General features: G+C 36.7%; 1 protein-coding gene across 1 annotated transcript in view; it reads left to right on the plus strand.

The window, feature by feature from the left end:
* The first annotated feature begins 3,247 nt into the window (after nucleotides 1-3,247).
* The window catches only part of palmdb (palmdelphin b), a 33,669-nt gene continuing 19,499 nt past the window's right edge, over nucleotides 3,248-17,417 (plus strand). Inside the window, exons 1-2 of the mRNA XM_084399608.1 lie at nucleotides 3,248-3,327; nucleotides 8,461-8,823. The gene's annotated coding sequence lies outside the window, so the exon portion shown is untranslated. The remainder of the gene's footprint in view (nucleotides 3,328-8,460; nucleotides 8,824-17,417) is intronic.

Genomic DNA, 17,417 nt, shown 5'->3' on the forward strand with positions numbered 1-17,417 from the left:
TTTTGGTTATTTATGGATGAGATAGGGATACGGGTTGGAACTTATTTAAGCATGCTATGAAATGGTTTAAGTAAATTACTATTAGTTTCTGCCTGCTAGAGATTTTGTAAAACAAACAAAGCTGAGCTAAAGTTAAAAGTGACAGATATCTGCAGGAAAGGGGTATAAAAATGTTTATTGTAGCAGTAAAATTGTTTAAATAGAGCCTGTATATAATCGTACAAATGCACAAACATATGGATATCTATACTATATAAGCAATATTAACATATTTTTTAATGCAATTCATATTAGGCTATACACACACCTCTTAAAAACGTATACTTTGTATATAGATATCGGCAGAACATTTTCCTCCCCTATATTTCTTTAGGAAATCGAGTAAAAATGCTTCAAACAATAGGCTAAATAGTGGGCATACCAAAGATACTCATGGGTTTTTTTTTAACACACTCTCTCTCTCTAGGATATATATATATATTGCTAAATATTTGTCGTTATGATTATTTAGCTTATCTTTAACTTAATTATTTTTAGTTGGTCACCGACCGTTGCACTGGAAGGGCAAGATTGTGAGCATTGAGGGTTTTCAGATAGATCTATTGAGTTGATTTAGATTGATTAAAACTCGTGAATAATTATAATGGATAAAACTGTTGTTTAAATATGCGTTTTTAAAATAAGCTTGTGGTTGTGAACAGGCCAGCTATGAGTTTTTGAACGATTCTTTTGAGGATTCTTCAACTTTTTTTAAAGACGTTCACTCGTCGCCACCTGCTGGCTTAAAGGGATAGTTCATTCAAAAAAAAATAAAAAATAATTCTGTGATCATTTACTCACCCTCAGGTTGTTCTAGACCGGTATAAGTTTATTTGTTTCGCTAAACACGAAGATTTTTTGAAGAATGTTTGTAACCAATGGTTGTGGGCTACATTGACTTCCATAGTATGAAAAAAAAAACTATGTTTTTTTTGTTTATTTACCCAATGTTGCCCCACAACTGTTTGGGTACAAAATATCTTCTTTTGTTTTCAGCAGAAGAAAGAAATCCATACAAGTTTGGAACAATTTGAGGGTGAATGATCACAGAATTTTCCTTTTTGCGTGAACTATCCCTTTAACTGTGCAAGTCTGAAAGATTTGGTAAACAGTCAAAAGATTCAAGTCCCTAGATCAAATTCCACTACTGTTCTTCTGGGATGTGTAACAGTTTGGTAACTGAGGTAATGGACAGTTATGCTCAGACATGTCAGGCCCTTCAGTTTAGGCGATTCCATCGAACTCCAATGCCTCGAAATCGATGAATCAATTATTTTTGGAATCGAATCTCATACCTTGCAACCATCCACAGCATCATTGTGGCACCATGCATTCATGACTCACATTTTGCTCAGTAATACAAACTCTAGTTATTTTTGTTAGAACATAGTGAGAGGAGCAGAACATGAACCTTTCATTTCTATGGGTTTTCTGGCTGCCATGGCAACAGAAACAGTACCTGAATGGAGAATTGGGCTACAGCTGACAGCTGGGTCGTTGTAGGATTTCATGATCATAAAACATACTAATTCTATAAAGAACATGTGTCAAACTTTATATGTAGGCCTACATGTGCCATTGTGACTCCTAATGCGATTCATATGTTCCTGTGTCTTTTTCAGGAAGTTTTACACAATATGTGCACTGGAAACATGGGGAAACTGCTCTAATATAAACAAAGGTAGGCTACTTAATTATTCTGTTACATATCAGGTGACTTCCAGCCAAAAGCATTTAAAATAAGGCACAGATAAGTGGATTTATAGGCATGTATTGAAATGTCTACAGCAAGGTTGTTAATTTCTCATCATCAGCAGCTGTTTTGTCATTTTTTCACGCAAAGCTCACAGTAAAAGTTAACTCTATATTCTCATTCAAACTCTTTTTCACATCCACATACATGGATTCCAGAGTTCTTGCTCTATAATATCATAATATTGAAGTTATGAACACACTAAAGCAGATAGATCTCCCTGCAGGCCAAAATAAGTGCTGTGTAATTGGTTGAACAGTGAAATCTTAGGTATATGTGTATTACTTTTTCTGAAAGAAATTATAAATATTTTATTCAGTAGCAATGATGCATTATTTGATCAAAAGTGACAGTAAAGACATTTATTGTTACAAAATATTTGTATTTCAAATAAATCCTTTCCTTTTTAATTTTTCTTTTATCAAAAAATCCTGAAAAAGTAGCAGTTTCCATTTTCAATATTGATAATAAATATATATATATATATTTTTAGCAGAAAATCAGCATATTATAATGATTTCTGAAGGATCATGTGACACTGAAGACTGGAGTAATGATACTGAAAATTCAGCTTTGCATCACAGGAATTAATCAGATTTTAAAACATATTCAAATAGAAAACCTTTATTTTAATTACATATAATTATTATAATGTTTCACAATGTTACTGCTTTTACTGTATTTTTGATCAAATAAATGCAGCCAGTCCATTTCTTTTTTAACAGTTAGTGTGACCATAAATAACTACACTTCTATAATCAAGCAAAAGTACCATTGAAACGTGTTCTCTTTTGTGACTGACAGTTCAGTGAGATCAGGAGAGCATTGTGGGTGTTTGTGCGATCAGAGTCACTCCAGCGCTCTGACAGACTCTTTGTGTTGCTGATGAGGGAAAGACGCTCTAATGGATCAGAGGAAGACACTTCAGTTTTACCACTCGCTGCAGGGCCACAATATATAACATTGAGATTGAGTCTGGTGTCACATCTGTCTGTCTGTCTGTCTATCTATCTATCTATCTATCTATCTATCTATCTATCTATCTATCTATCTATCTATCTATCTATCTATCTATCTATCTATCTATCTATCTATCTATCTATCTATCTATCTATCTATCTATCTATCTATCTATCTGTCTGTCTGTCTGTCTGTCTGTCTGTCTGTCTGTCTGTCTGTCTGTCTGTCTGTCTGTCTGTCTGTCTGTCTGTCTGTCTATCTATCTATCTATCTATCTCTCTCTCTCTCTCTCTCTCTCTGTCTGTCTGTCTGTCTGTCTGTCTGTCTGTCTGTCTGTCTGTCAATCTATCTATCTATCTAGCATCCTGTTGTTATGCCATTCACAAAAGAGTTTATCTCTCTTCCTCTTTCCCCCCTCTCCTCTCTATTGCTCTCCTGCAGGGTTGTGAAAGAGAGACTATATATCTATCTCCAACGAACAAACATTGACTGGCGCTTCAAAGACGTCAAGCTGTCATTCGGAGGGTTCATCCTTAACATCACAACTGCATCTGGAACTGACAGATTCATAAAAGGTCTGCATTTCTTAGATGTTCAAATGGATGTACAGTTTTCTTTTACATGGATTAATTCCTCTCTTATATGACAGACTGTGTGTAGGCAGCTTGGCTCCATATTTTACAGGACAGCGTTCTGGTGACAGATCCGCCCTGGGTTTCCGTTCATTAGAGAGCCAGCAGGAATGTGGCAGGCTGCGATGGTGTTGTACGATGCGTAGCCAGCAGCAATGTCCCACATTTCTGTTCACTCTGCAAGCTGTCCCCTTGTGTGTGTGTGTGTGTGTGTGTCCTGGTAAACCCTACATTATGGGGACAAAATGTGCTTGAAATATCACTTACAGCAAGTACCATAGCATTTCCATGTTTTTTTTGTTCATGGTATCATGATAGTACCATGGCTTTTAGAACCTGGTAATTCCTGGTATATAAATAATAAAGTAATATGTTAGTCACTCACAAAAAGTGCATGGTACTAGTACTGTGGGACTACCATGGTTTATTTTATTAATATTCTTAGAAGTATGTAAATAAATACCATATTACATAGTACCATGGTTTATTTAAGAGTACCATATATTACCATCTGATACCTTCACTTTACCATGGTACAGCCACAGTACTATTTTGTAAGCATGGCTAACACCAAGTAAGAGTACCATTTTAAATACAATGTATATGACTGTGGTAATCATGCTACTTATCAAAGTATCATGGTAATACAATCAGATATTGTCATACCATGGTATTTTATGTTACAAGTAGCAGCCTGTCTCTTGTTTCCTTAAGCATAAGCGTCTTGTTGTGTTTTTCTTTTACAGTATGAGGTACAGGTGCTGATGGTTTCGGAATCTCATGCAGTGCAGACTTTCCCGCGTGTGCTGCGTGGGTCTATCTTTAGTGTGCTAGGACCAAATAACTTGGCATGGGATCAGCCCGTTGCCATGGACACTTTTGTACAAGCTCCAGGCTGCTGATTCGTGAATGTAGGGTGAAAGCACGTGCCACACAACACAGCAGATCACAAAATCTAGCACACATTTGCCTTTGTACATTAGGAATTACATCAGATCATCCGAAGCATTATTTAGTTTAATTTCACAAGTGTGGCATAATTGAACACACATGTGCGATTTGATCAAACTGGGCAATAATGAGAATGTGATTCCTGCTGGGGGGCAGAGCAATATAGAAATAATGAGCTCGGAGCTCATCAAGTTAATTACAATAAGAATGGTCATGGGGATTTGTGTAGTCTTGGAGCAAAAAGGCAACACTCCCAGAAGAACAGTGATATTAAACTAGAAAAACTGGACTTACATTAAAGGAGGGAGCAAAGTGGTATCTAGGAACCGGTATCAGCACTCACTTAGAACATCATAGCAACTATTTAGCAATGTGCTGAAACATTCAGAACACCACCACATAGCAACGCCCTGGCATCCATCCATGTTGCTATGCAATGTTCTGAGTGTTTTTAGAATGCTTCTATTTTGTTACTATGTTGTTCAGGTGGTTGCTATGGTGCTTGATTTTGTGATAGTCTACCTGGAGCAAATGGGCAACACTTCTAGAACAACAAACTAGAAAAAAAAGTGGATTTTAAGGAGAGAGACAAACTGTATCTAGGGACCAGAATATCCTGGGTCACCCTAAAAAACACTCAGAACATCGTAGCAACTGATGAGCAATGTGCTGAACACATTAGCAACCGCATAGCAACATCCTGGCAACCACAAACTACTATGTTGCTATGTGATTGCTGAGTGTTTTTAAAATGTTTCAATGTTGTTCTGGTAGTTGCTAGGGTGCTAGATTTTGTGATGGGGATTTAAGTAGGCTACCTGAAGCAAATACACAACACTCCCAGAATGGCGATATTAAGCTAGAAAAAAGTGGAAGCCGTATCTAGGGACAAGAATATCACATTTCACCTTGGCAACCACTCAGAACATCCTAGGACACAACTAGAATTGTTTTTTGCTTGTTGTATTCTTCATTTGTATGCTGTGTTGGATAAAAGCATCTGCTAAATTAATAAATGTAGATGTAGCAAAGTGCATATGTGCTAAAAAAAAAAAAAAAAAAACCTTAGCAATCTCATAGATACACTATGGCAACCACCCACATCTATTGTACATTACTATGCAGTTGCTAGGATGTTCTAAGTGGTTGCTAGGGAGATCTATGATATTTTGGTCCCTGCATATGTCTTTTCTCCCTTCATAACAACACTCAGGCAATCACCCACAATCCTATGTGGTTGCTAAGGTATTCAGAGTATTTTTTTATAATGTTTCTATGTAGTTGCTATGTTGGTGGTTGCTAGGGTTATTTACGATGGTCCCTAGATAAAGCTTGGCTCCCTTCTTAAATGTAAGTTCATGAGAGTTGAATTGTCCAATCATTTAGAAATGGACTGGCAACATTTCCCCTCAACAAGGTGCATGATTTGAGGTATCATTCAGAACTTAGCTAGAACACATTAGCAACTGCATAGCAACACCCTGGCAACTACCCAAAACTACGTTGTTATGTGGTTGACAGGGTGTTTCTAGACATTGCTAAGCAACAGGCCAGCCATAGAGTCATGCAATTATACTATTCTCACGCCACACGTCCATTTTCTCACGCAGTGAAAAAACACCAAGTCAAGTCAAGTCAAGTCATCTTCATTTACCGGTATATAGCGCTTTTAACAATGTAGATTGTTTCAAAGCAGCTTTACAGAGATGGAGCAAAGAGGACACAGACAATGCACTAAATTATGCACTAAATAACTAAAGGTCTCAGCTTTCAAATTTTTACATTTTTATTACGAAATTCAAATAATAAATACCGATTTGGAACTCTGAATATGGCGTAACACGATCGACAACGGCTCAGATCAAGTGAAGCGGGAGCGCGCGCACTTGAACCGATCATCTCTCCCTTTTTACTTCTAGTTGTTACAGCACAAAATAAACATAAATGAACATCAGAAGGTATGTTGAAAGAACCAGTACAACTTACTGAAATGTATCTTGTCTCATGTAATCGCTCAATCAGTGTTTTTGTAGCTCTTGTCTTGAATGTCACGTAACATTGCATTTACCTCAGAAAAGCCACTCAGGTCAGTGGCCATAAACTGTACAGTAGCGAGAAAAAGAGCATTTTGCAAAAAAGCATTATATTACATATTCATTATTTTTACTCTAATAGCCTACCATTAAAAAGTTATTGCTATAACATTATTATTATTATTATTATTATTATTATAAAAACGGCCTTAATGTAATTGTATACAAATCAGTAGCCTACTTATATGTAATTGTATACAAATTGTATCACCTTTAATAACAGTTTTTTAGTAAAACTAACTTGTAGGGTAAGGTAGAACAGGGCTAAATAGAACACGCTTTTCATTATAATTGCAGAAAATAAAGTCCTATAGGCCTATGTTTCAATTGAACGTTGATGAGTCAACACATTTTATGGGAACATAAATCATAAAGTTGTTTGTTTCGCCTAAAAAATCTTGTAAATGCGTGGTGGCAAGGAGGGTCACCAGAATGGGGCAAAAGGCCCCCATTACTGATACAAATACTTAAAGGGGTCACCGTATGCCCATTTTCCACATGTTGGTATGATTCTTTGGGGTCTTCATGTAAAGTTTGTAACATACTTTGGTTAAAATTCCTCAAAGGTTGTGTAAAACAACACCCTTTTTACCTCCTTAAAAACAGCTCTGTTCACAGCGACCCGTTTCGGTGCATGTCTCTTTAAAGGAACACGCTTTTGGGGACTTTAGCTTATTCACCGCATCCCCCAGAGTTAGATAAGTCCATACACACCCTTCTCATTTCTGTGCAAGCCGTAACTCTGTCAGACACACCCACAGCTAGCCTAGCTTAGCACAAATATGGGAGGTAAACGGCTCCATCTAGCATACTGCTCCCAATAAGTGACAAGAATATCGCCAACATTTTTCTATTTACATGTTGTGATTTGTATAGTCACAGGGTGTACAATTTACAAGGTCACATGAGACACAGCCATTTTCTAACCATCTTCAACTTCTAACATCTTAGACTATACAAATCACAACATATAAATAGGAAAATGTTGCCGTTATTTTGTCACTTATTGGGAGCAGAATGCTAGCTGGAGCCGTTTACCTCCAGTATTTGTGCTAAGCTAGGCTAGCGGTGGGTGCGTCAGACAGAGTTACGGCATGCATGGAGATGAGAAGGGTATGTATGGACTTAACGTTATCTAACTCTGGGGGATAAGGTGAATAAGCTAAAGTCCCAAAAAGTCGGCGTGTTCCTTTAAATGATAATGAGCAACTGCTGACCCCATCCCTCTCTTCTGTGGGGGGTGTCGAGACAAGACACATAAAGTGCTGCCTTGGCAGACAGTATACAAATGGCTGAGGGTGGAAATATGCTAATATGGGACAGTACGTCAGTAGTCGTGGGCGGAGCAAGAAAATCCAAATGGCTTGATTATTGAGAGTGTTTAGGCTTTTTGAGGATAAAAAAAAGGAGTGAATGGATTTTTTTCAAAATCAAATCGCCAACCCCCAAAATCTCACTCAAAGCTGAACTCAAGAGTTGGCAGCCCTGGTTATTAAGATGATCTAAGTGGTTACTAGGGTGTTGCTATGTGGTTGCTAAAGTGATTTGAAAAATGTTCATGTGGATGCTATGTTGTTCTGGTGGTTGCTAGGGTGATATTTGTAGTGTGAAATGTCCAGGATGCGCAAATGTTTAATACCTAAACTGTTCAAAATATGTTTTTTAAAATAGGTCTTGTTCACAAAATCTGCCTAGTTTGAACGTCTGCCGTGAGGGGAAACTCTGTTTTTTTAATATCACCACTGTGACATGAAACTGAGAGGGAAATAGAGAGAAACAGATGAAATATTACCATCTTAGCGGGGGTAGTTCACCACAACACACACAATACACACTTGATAAAGCCCTAGATAAAACTAGAGTGTTTGCAAAACCTTTGAGCTGTTCTTTTAAAAACTAATTTTGGAGAGGAGTAATTTAACAAATTGTGTGTCAGCATGTTCATGTAATAGAAACAACAGCTGATCTCTCTCTCTCTCTCTATCTCTCTCTCTCTATCTCTCTCTCTCTGTGTGTGTGTGTGTGTGTGTAGGCACAGTGTGTTGCAGTTGTACGTGGGCTAACACATGGTAGAGCAGCCCGGCTCTGACAGCTCGAGAGCGGAGAGAGAGAAAGAGAGGGGATGAAGAAGAGGGAGGGAGATAGAGAGAGAGCGAGTGATAGCATGACAGAAAGCGAGGGAATCGGAGAGTTAAAGAGAGAGAGAGACAGCGAGAGGGGGCAGCCTGCCAGTGAATGGTAACACAGGATCAACCCTCAGCCTACAGTACCTGCACTTGAACACACACACACACACACACACACACTCATTACACACTCATGCAACCATGCTGGAAGGAACAGACTGAATTCCGGTCAGCGCTTCCCAACTAAAACCATCAGCAGAAGATAACTGGTGAGCATTGCTCTCTTTCTTTTGTTTGTGATTGTGTCTAAATATTGTCTGTTTAGTGTAATTCAGCTTGCTATTTTCCTTCTAAATGTTATTTGCTGCCTGCCACTTAACAATCTGATAGTACTTATGCTTGGTTAACTGGTTAGCTCAGTTGTGTTCAGGTACTTGCTCTGTATGTTTTTGTTGTGTTCAGTGTGAAAAAGAGCTGGGGGGGTCCATTGATTCGTAAGCTTTTAATTCCCCTAAGCTTGCCTTTTTTTGCCCGCTGTCCTGGCTGGACGCCGGTAGGTCCGTAAAGCCTTTGTCAACTGATTTAATGGGGTCTGACTTTTAGACTGCCAGTTTGTTGTGTGTCAAAGCATCAGGAGGCTTATGGCGTCATTGTGTTGGCATCACCCTAGCCGGGGACACCCTCTTCTCTCTCAACTCACCACAGAGTGACTGGAAGTCTTGTATAGTCTCGTACCTGCGAACGGTACACACACATGGAAAACCACAAGGGGGGAGAGAGAGGCTTTGCTTCTCTCTTCCACCCACATATATGAATCAGACTGCATGCGAATATTCTAGCACACCACGTCCATACACATATGATTTAGTCTGTCGGTATTTCATGATGAAGGTTACTTGTAAAACCTGTGTAGTTCACTTGATACACAGCACTGTCTGATTGGTTACTAAAAGTGTTTAAGTACACTGTAAAAAAAAATTACATCCCCAAGTCAAAAATTTCAAGTGACCAATAACATCTACATTTTTCAATTAATCTGACGTATTATTTCTCATTGAGCCAATGTTAACAGACTATTGCAACAAGAATTTCACTTGGGCCAATTGAAAAATTTAGATGTTATTGGTCACTTGAAATTTTTGATTTGGGAGGGTTAGAAATTTTTTACAGTGTAATTATAATGTTCAGTCAGCTGGTTGTTATTGCAAAATAAATTCTGACAGGGTGATCAGGACCCCATCATGAAGGCACATAGACTTGCATCACCCTTAAGCGGTTTATTTTGTCATAATAAGGTTGATTGTACACTATCATCTTCATTATAGGGCTACTGACCAGTTTTTGTTAAAAATATTTATAATAAATCATGTTTGAGTTGAAATTACAATATTGTATAGAGGAAAGAGACCACAGTGTGATACTAGAGAGATGAAAGTAGTCTGTTTTTTCATAGACAAGTCATAGATTTTACATTTAAAAAAATAAATAAACATGAAAATTTATATCTTAAAATTATGTATTAAAATTAAGTTTTAAACAATACAGGTTAGTGAATGGTAATGCAACTACATTGAAAATATCTATTTGAATAAATCTAATTCACAACATTTTTTAATAGTCTACTACTTTTGCCAGGATTTTTTTTTCTTGAGTTGATTATTGAGTTTTTGAGAGGAAATCAGTTGCCAGTAATGATCAATTTTAATGTTTAAGGGTTATTATACTGAAATATTTGACAGCAGAATGTTGAAATTGACCAATGAGAATGAAGTATTCCAGAGATCTGTGTAATACCTTTTTATAATATAGATAATATAATACTGTTACAAGTTTTGAAATAAGAACAGCAGTTTTGATAAGTGAAATTGGTGGTGTAAGGAATTAGTTTTATACACAAGAGAGTTTAAGGGTTTAAACCTTGTATGATGCCTTGAGATAAACACTGATGTACTTGTGGTGTTAGTGGAATACTTAGTTTCTCTGTTGAATTATTGAAAATTAATGCATATCTGAGGTTTTGTTATAAATTCTCACCTTTGGGTGTCATTACATGGAAATACTTTAAAACAGGACGTTTTCCACACACTAGCTGCAGACCCCAAATTTGACTTTTAAACCATTAGAGATTAGATTAGAGACTGGAGATAATAGGTGTCTGTCTCTAGACTGAATCTGAGCGAAATCTTTCTGTCAGACTCGAGCGAGGGAGATCGGGCCGCTATAAGAGCGTGTTTGATCGGTATTATATCATGCACCATGAAAACCTTTGATCTCTGAGCTGTGACTGTGGCTGAGAGGCTGTTTGCTGTGATCGCAGCAGGATTAGGACATTTTTTTAGTTATTGCGTTACAGATTTTGAAGTTAAAGTGCGACACTGTGGTTCAGTGATGGTATCAGATGGTATTACCAGGGTACTTTGTACCTTACCATGCACTGCCATATTAATTTACTCTGGTATTTAAATGGTACTGTGGTGTATATCAGAGTATATCATCATAGTATTTTATGGTAATACCTTGAAGAGTACCCTGAATTTACTATGTTTGTTTGGACATGCACAAAACAGTACAGTGAAAATAAAGGATTTACATCTAATTATTGCCATGAATTCAATTAATTCAGATTCATGGTATATACAGAGATCCCATGGCAAAACCCGTTAATATTATCAAGTTTTAAAAAATAAAGTCATTAAAATGAAAAATATTAAGTCAAAGAAATTTCTTTAGTGATTAGTGAATATATTTTTCTTCTAAAATTATAAATGTATTATACGTAATAAAATTATATCCACTATAGACATTTCTATGACTTTTTAAGATATTAGTTTTCATGATTTGAAAATGTTAGTAAAATCATATCCATTAATCACTAAAATTCATGAAAATGAACATTTTATATCACAGTGAATATATTTTTTATATCTTAATTAATTAATTTAATTTAACTAAAACTATAAACATACATTTTATTTAAATAAAATAAACTTTAACTGAAAAAAAAGAAAAGAAAAGAAAAGAAAAAGTAAACTTATTTTATTTCAGCTATAGTTGCCCAGGCATAATTTCTCATTTCCATTATGTGTAACTTGATGTACTAAAATAACTAAAACTAAAATAGAAAAAAGTAATAAAACTATATAGACACATTTAATATAAATATAAAAATAAAATCTGATTCAAAATATTAATAAAACTATTGATGATACTCAGTGGTACTATTACAAAAATAACAATATCTTCCTAGAAATAAATTAATATCTGAAAAACAAAAACAGAAAAGCCATAAAAACGTTTATATCTACTCAATAAAATAGTAAATATATATATTTTTTCAGTTATGCTCGGCTCGAAAATATTTCATTGGCTAGAAATTGTAGAAATAGTAGTATAATCAAATTGTTAAAAATCCTAATCCTATCATAATGAACAACTGGAAAAATCATAGAAAATTAAAAGGTGGGAACTCCATATCATATCATCAACGCATAAGTGTTGCTATATGATACTATCACTGTACCATGCTGCCACCACAGTATTTTTTAGGTACCTGCTTGTGAGTCATGCAATCAGAGAGATGGAAATAGAAGATGAGAGGAAGAAAGAGAGCAGTTGGCATGGTTTGGAGGAGGAGAGGGGTGCATGTCTTAACAGCTGATGGATCTCAGAACTCAAGAGAGGTCGGGGGCCAGCGTTTGCCTGACTGTCCAGCACTGACAGTCCAGCTGTGAGACGAGCACTATTTTCTTTCTTGCAGTACCCGTCTCAAACCTGGCAGTGAGAACCAGCGTGGGCAGAACTAACTAGCATGACCTTCTCCTGTTTGTCGCCACACTGGGTGTCCTAATTCCCTCACTGAACCCTGCCAGGCTGCTGTAATCTGAGCTGACTGAAACAGAGAGGAATGATAATGCATCGGAATTCTGGATGCAGGAATTAGAATTCCAGTTCTGTGGATCTGAAGTGCTTCGGAACATTAAACTGGGAGACATTTATATGCAGCAGCTTGTGTGGGTGTATGTGAGTCTGTGTGTAATATCCTCCCTCTCTCTCTCGGGATAATTTTTAGCTGGGGCATAATTTATTCTGATTTGTTGCATAAATTAGCTCTATTGTGTGAGCATCTTTCAAACACTGCAGAATTGAAGTGCAAAAGGAATGTTGTAGCTTTCATTAAAAATCAGGGGGGAAAAAGTCATTATAAACCAGAAAGTATTTCATGCTGTTATTGTGCTTGGCCGGTGAGGTATTTTTAGAGCGAGGACAGAGAAAGAGGTCAGATTAAACACAGGTGAACATCAGTTTCCTGACCTGCCCTGTATAACTACAATACTACAACTAACCTGACTGTGAGCTCATTATTTTACCATGAATGAAACTAAGGCTTTCACCATGTCAATTAAGCGAGCTGTAGACCTCTTCTTTGACAGTGTATGTTTCCATCACCCTGTTTTTATGCTCATTTTGAAGTACAAGTGATGGAAACCCCAAATTTAGGGAAAAAAAATCCCGTAATTTGCAAAAAAGTTTTTACACTCGCTTTGATGTGGTTTTTGACTTGTGCGAAAAAGAGTTAATGCGAATAATGGTATTTACCGAATACATTTTGACGTATCGAACATTAAACCCGCGTGACTAATCGGCTGTTTCCGCTGATGGTGTTTTATTTACTGTTGGTTACTAGGTTACCAATACCACTGTCATCCACTCTAAACAACGTGATGGAAACGCACCTAATTCGCATTTGTTTGATTTTTTTTTTGCTAACTTTGAAAAGATTCCCTTTATGTTTGGATAGAAACCCAGCTTATAATGGATCTTACATTGATCTTAAAGGGGTCATATAATGCCATTTTTGTACAAGCTAATATGATTCTTTAGGGTCTAAATTAAAAGTTTGTAATATACTTTAATTAAAAATTCTCATTAGTATTGTAAGAAAACACTAATTTTACCTGGTCAAAAACAGCTCTGTTTTCAGCACGCTGTTTAAGTGCATGTGTCTTTAAATGATAATGAGCTTTGCTCACCCCGCCCCTCTGTTCTGTGCGTATACCGATTTTAACACAATAACCATAACACGTTGTTCATTATAAACGTGGGATTATGAATTATAATGAGAACGTCGTACATAAAACATGCCGTAATGTACCCTGAGTGTAAACAGCCGCATTCATCGTGAAGCGTGCAGCAAGCGATTTGCAAAGATTAATACAAATATTAATATAAAGGTTAATAAAACGTTACACTCACTTCTTCTTCTGGAGGTGCAGCAGGAACACGAATAGTTGGTACTGATCCTTTTTTCAGGAGCAGCTTCTTAGCAAAACCAGCTTTATACTGACCCTCGTTTATAAAGCAGTCTGGTGAGAAATGATTCACGCAAACATGAAAGCATTGACGTTGATCGTGGGGAATATTCCCTTCGAAAACAAACTCAGCCACTGCGTCTTCAGCGGTTCAGATTTAGGAACATCAAAATGACTGTGTTCCTTATTACACCCAAGAACAGAACACCACAATCGCTTAGACGCCATTCTGCTCATAGACAGTGCTCCAGTGTATCAACAATGACCGCGCCGGTTCTTGCGGACTATGATTGACAGCTCATGAGCGAGGGCGGGTCTGTGTTGAAACGCTGCTGTCAATCAACAATCGTGGGAGGGGCGTCACACGGTCGAACGGCTTGATTTGAGAGAGGGGAAAACATAAGAAGATAAAAAAAAAAACACTGGATGGATTTTTATCATTTTATGATGGTTGTGTACAGGCACTGCCAACACACATTTCAGTACAATCAACTTGTAAAAGTGCATGTACCATTATATGACCCCTTTAATAATGAATAGTTCAGCCTTGAAACTCTATTCACATTCTGATTGGTTGTTTCAACGTAACTTCCACAGCCAATCGATTTCACGTATTCATTCCTACTAGCCTTTATAACCACGATGCATCCAAAATGAACACACTAAGTCTGCCTGCTATGCAAATTCTTATTTTAGCCCTCCTCCTCCCCAGCACCACCTGCCTAGACAAAGAGAGTAAAAAAGAAGACAGTATGCCTTTTATTTTATTTTAAAATTGTGACTTTTAGCCATATACTGTATCTGTTAGCTTTGATGCCATCTATGATTGTGTACTCCTGAACGTTGGCAATCAACTTTTCAATTTTAGACTAATTTCAAATATTCATGACATTTATTTTACTTTATTTCATAATTCCCATACTTCAATTTGTTATTTAGAGCTTTGATTACTTAGCCTAATAATAAAGTTAAATTAGTTGGTGTGTCCTAACTTTTAATTAGTAGTGTAATTCTTGTCCTTGTCCAGAAAAAACACACTATTTACCATGGTACTATGTCCAAAATACCATGCAGAGTATTTCTTAGTAAAAGCAGAAAGCAGCTGCTGTAAATACTTTATTTATTGTTTGTTTAAAAAATAATCTCTCTTTTTTTAGTGCATTAATTGACTGTCTGTTTGGTTATCCTTTAATCCGAAATATTTATTTGGTTCTAAGTATACCCATTAATTCTAATGCTTATGTTTTTCTAAGTGCTGAAAGGGTATGTGAGGACAGGGACGTCTCTGATTGCACATTCTAACACAACCTGATGCACTAATATCTGTAAATGCATCTCTCTCTGCCATACTACTTAATCTGCATCTTAAATTAGTGAGGCATCTTGTTAAGCGGTGAGACATTTAAAGGCATGATGGGTCGCTCAGTGGTGTCATCAGGGGAAATGTCATTTTTGTTTGTGAGTTCTCGGTTCCTTTGAGAATCTGCAGGGAAACTGACTTCATGTGTTAAGGTCACTAACTGCATTTAGATTTAAAAACAAAATAGTGCTTGTTTGCTTTGTTGTAGATCAATTTATTAGATAGCGTCAAGGGTGTCAGTAATGTGGACAGTCACCAGGCAGAGAGGATGGGTGCAATCGGAGCAGGCATTACACTTAGTGCAGTATGTTAGTCACAATGATGTCAGATGGATCCTCATCTGAGACAACACACATTTTCAGGACTGTTTGTTTTTAAGAAAGGGACAAGCCTGATATTTTAAACCAAAGGCCACATGTGACAACGCTTAGCACACTCTGTCCATGTCGCAATGGGCTTTCTACTGTTTGAACTCTTCACCTGTCAGATGGAGCATAGGTCACATTTCACCAGGGAGAGAGGGGCACATGGAAATATATAAAAATTTTTTCAAGTTTGTAAAGGATTTGGCCCCATGAAATCTACAATTGTGACTTTTAGCCCATATGTGTTAGCTTTGAAGCCAGCCATATATGCTAATGTACTCCTAAAAGTTGAACATCAACTTTTCAATTTTAGAAAAATAAAAAATATCCAGTATCTACTATAGAATTTTTTTATTGTTATTATTTGTATTTTATTTTATTACTTCTTCCTATAAATTAGCTTTGAATACTTAAATTGAAAAATGGAAATTACTCGCCTAGTAATACATATTTCAATATTCCTCACCAAAACGTCCTGTAGCAATAGGAAATATGTTAACATAGGGAAAAAAAAACTTTTGGGGGTGACATTTTATATCACACCTGTGTTTCTGAGCAGATCACAGGGCCTCAGAGGGTTCGGTCATTCACGTGTGTTTCATAACCACATGTCGTTATCTGAATGCCATTTAACCTTGCAGTCCACCTGTGACAACAGAGTGTATATCTTGCTGACCGTGTGTTTATTTCTGTACAAAGGGGATGAGGTCTGTCTTCAGTGGGCTATTCTTAACCCAACAACTTTTGCTTTGCAAGTCCAAACATCTGAGAAATGGCCTTGAATGAAATTCAAGATACATGACATCAATACTGAACAAATACAAAGCAGATATTTACAGAAATGGGTTGTCTCACTGTGCTCAGCTCCATCTCTTGATAAATAAACTCAGCACTTTCTTTTCACGCACCCGATATTATATAAAGCTGTAATTACTTTGTCCTTTTCCATTTTATTGTACAGAGAAAGATTTGGCAATAGGGAAACCTGTTTGGAAACCATAGTTGTGTTTGCTAATTTAAATAATTATAATATTGGTCTATTATTAATCATTCTAGTACCTTATATGCTTTTAAATTATTATAATTTATGTAATTATATTTAATGAAACGTTGTATAATATTCTTCAATTAAATATAATAAAAAAAAAATTCAAATAATAATAATTGTTATTATTAGAATAATAAAAAGTAATGTTATTTTAGGAGGGCTCTTTTGATCATCTAGCAAATACAAGAAAATCCTAGTGATCTTATCACATGTTCTAAAAGACTCCAAGACATCATAGCAATGCCGTAGCAACACCCTGGCAACCACCTACAACACTTTAGCATCATAGCGGCTACATCTGCACACACAAGTACCATTTTCTTCAGGAAATGAACAATTTATTTAGCAATTTCTTTTGATAAAGGTTCAGTCTTCCTTTAATATATATTTTTACATACTACATCATCAGAAGTCGCACTTAACGCAACCTCTTCTGTTAGGTGGAAGCTAAATGACCCCAGGTTGTAGCGCAGTAATGTCAGGCTATTTATCTATTATTTATTGACATGAGACATTATGTTACTCTGTCCCATGGGCAAAGCACTCCACGTGGAGATATCTGACGCATGAAGTGTCAAAGAGTGACACGCTAGCTATGGAAGTTATGGTTAGTTAGCACATCATGGATAGCAACAACCGACACACACACACCCTTCTTTTGTACATCTTTCATCTTTTATGTGCTCGTTCCTCCTTCAGGCAGAGAGATAGTGGGTGAAAGAGCCCCCAACAACTCTTCCTTCCTTTCCTCCAGCTTTGACGCCCACCATCAAGTCTCCCC

The sequence above is a fragment of the Rutilus rutilus genome (genome assembly GCF_951802725.1).
Source record: "Rutilus rutilus genome assembly, chromosome: 24".
NCBI lineage: Eukaryota > Metazoa > Chordata > Actinopteri > Cypriniformes > Leuciscidae > Rutilus > Rutilus rutilus.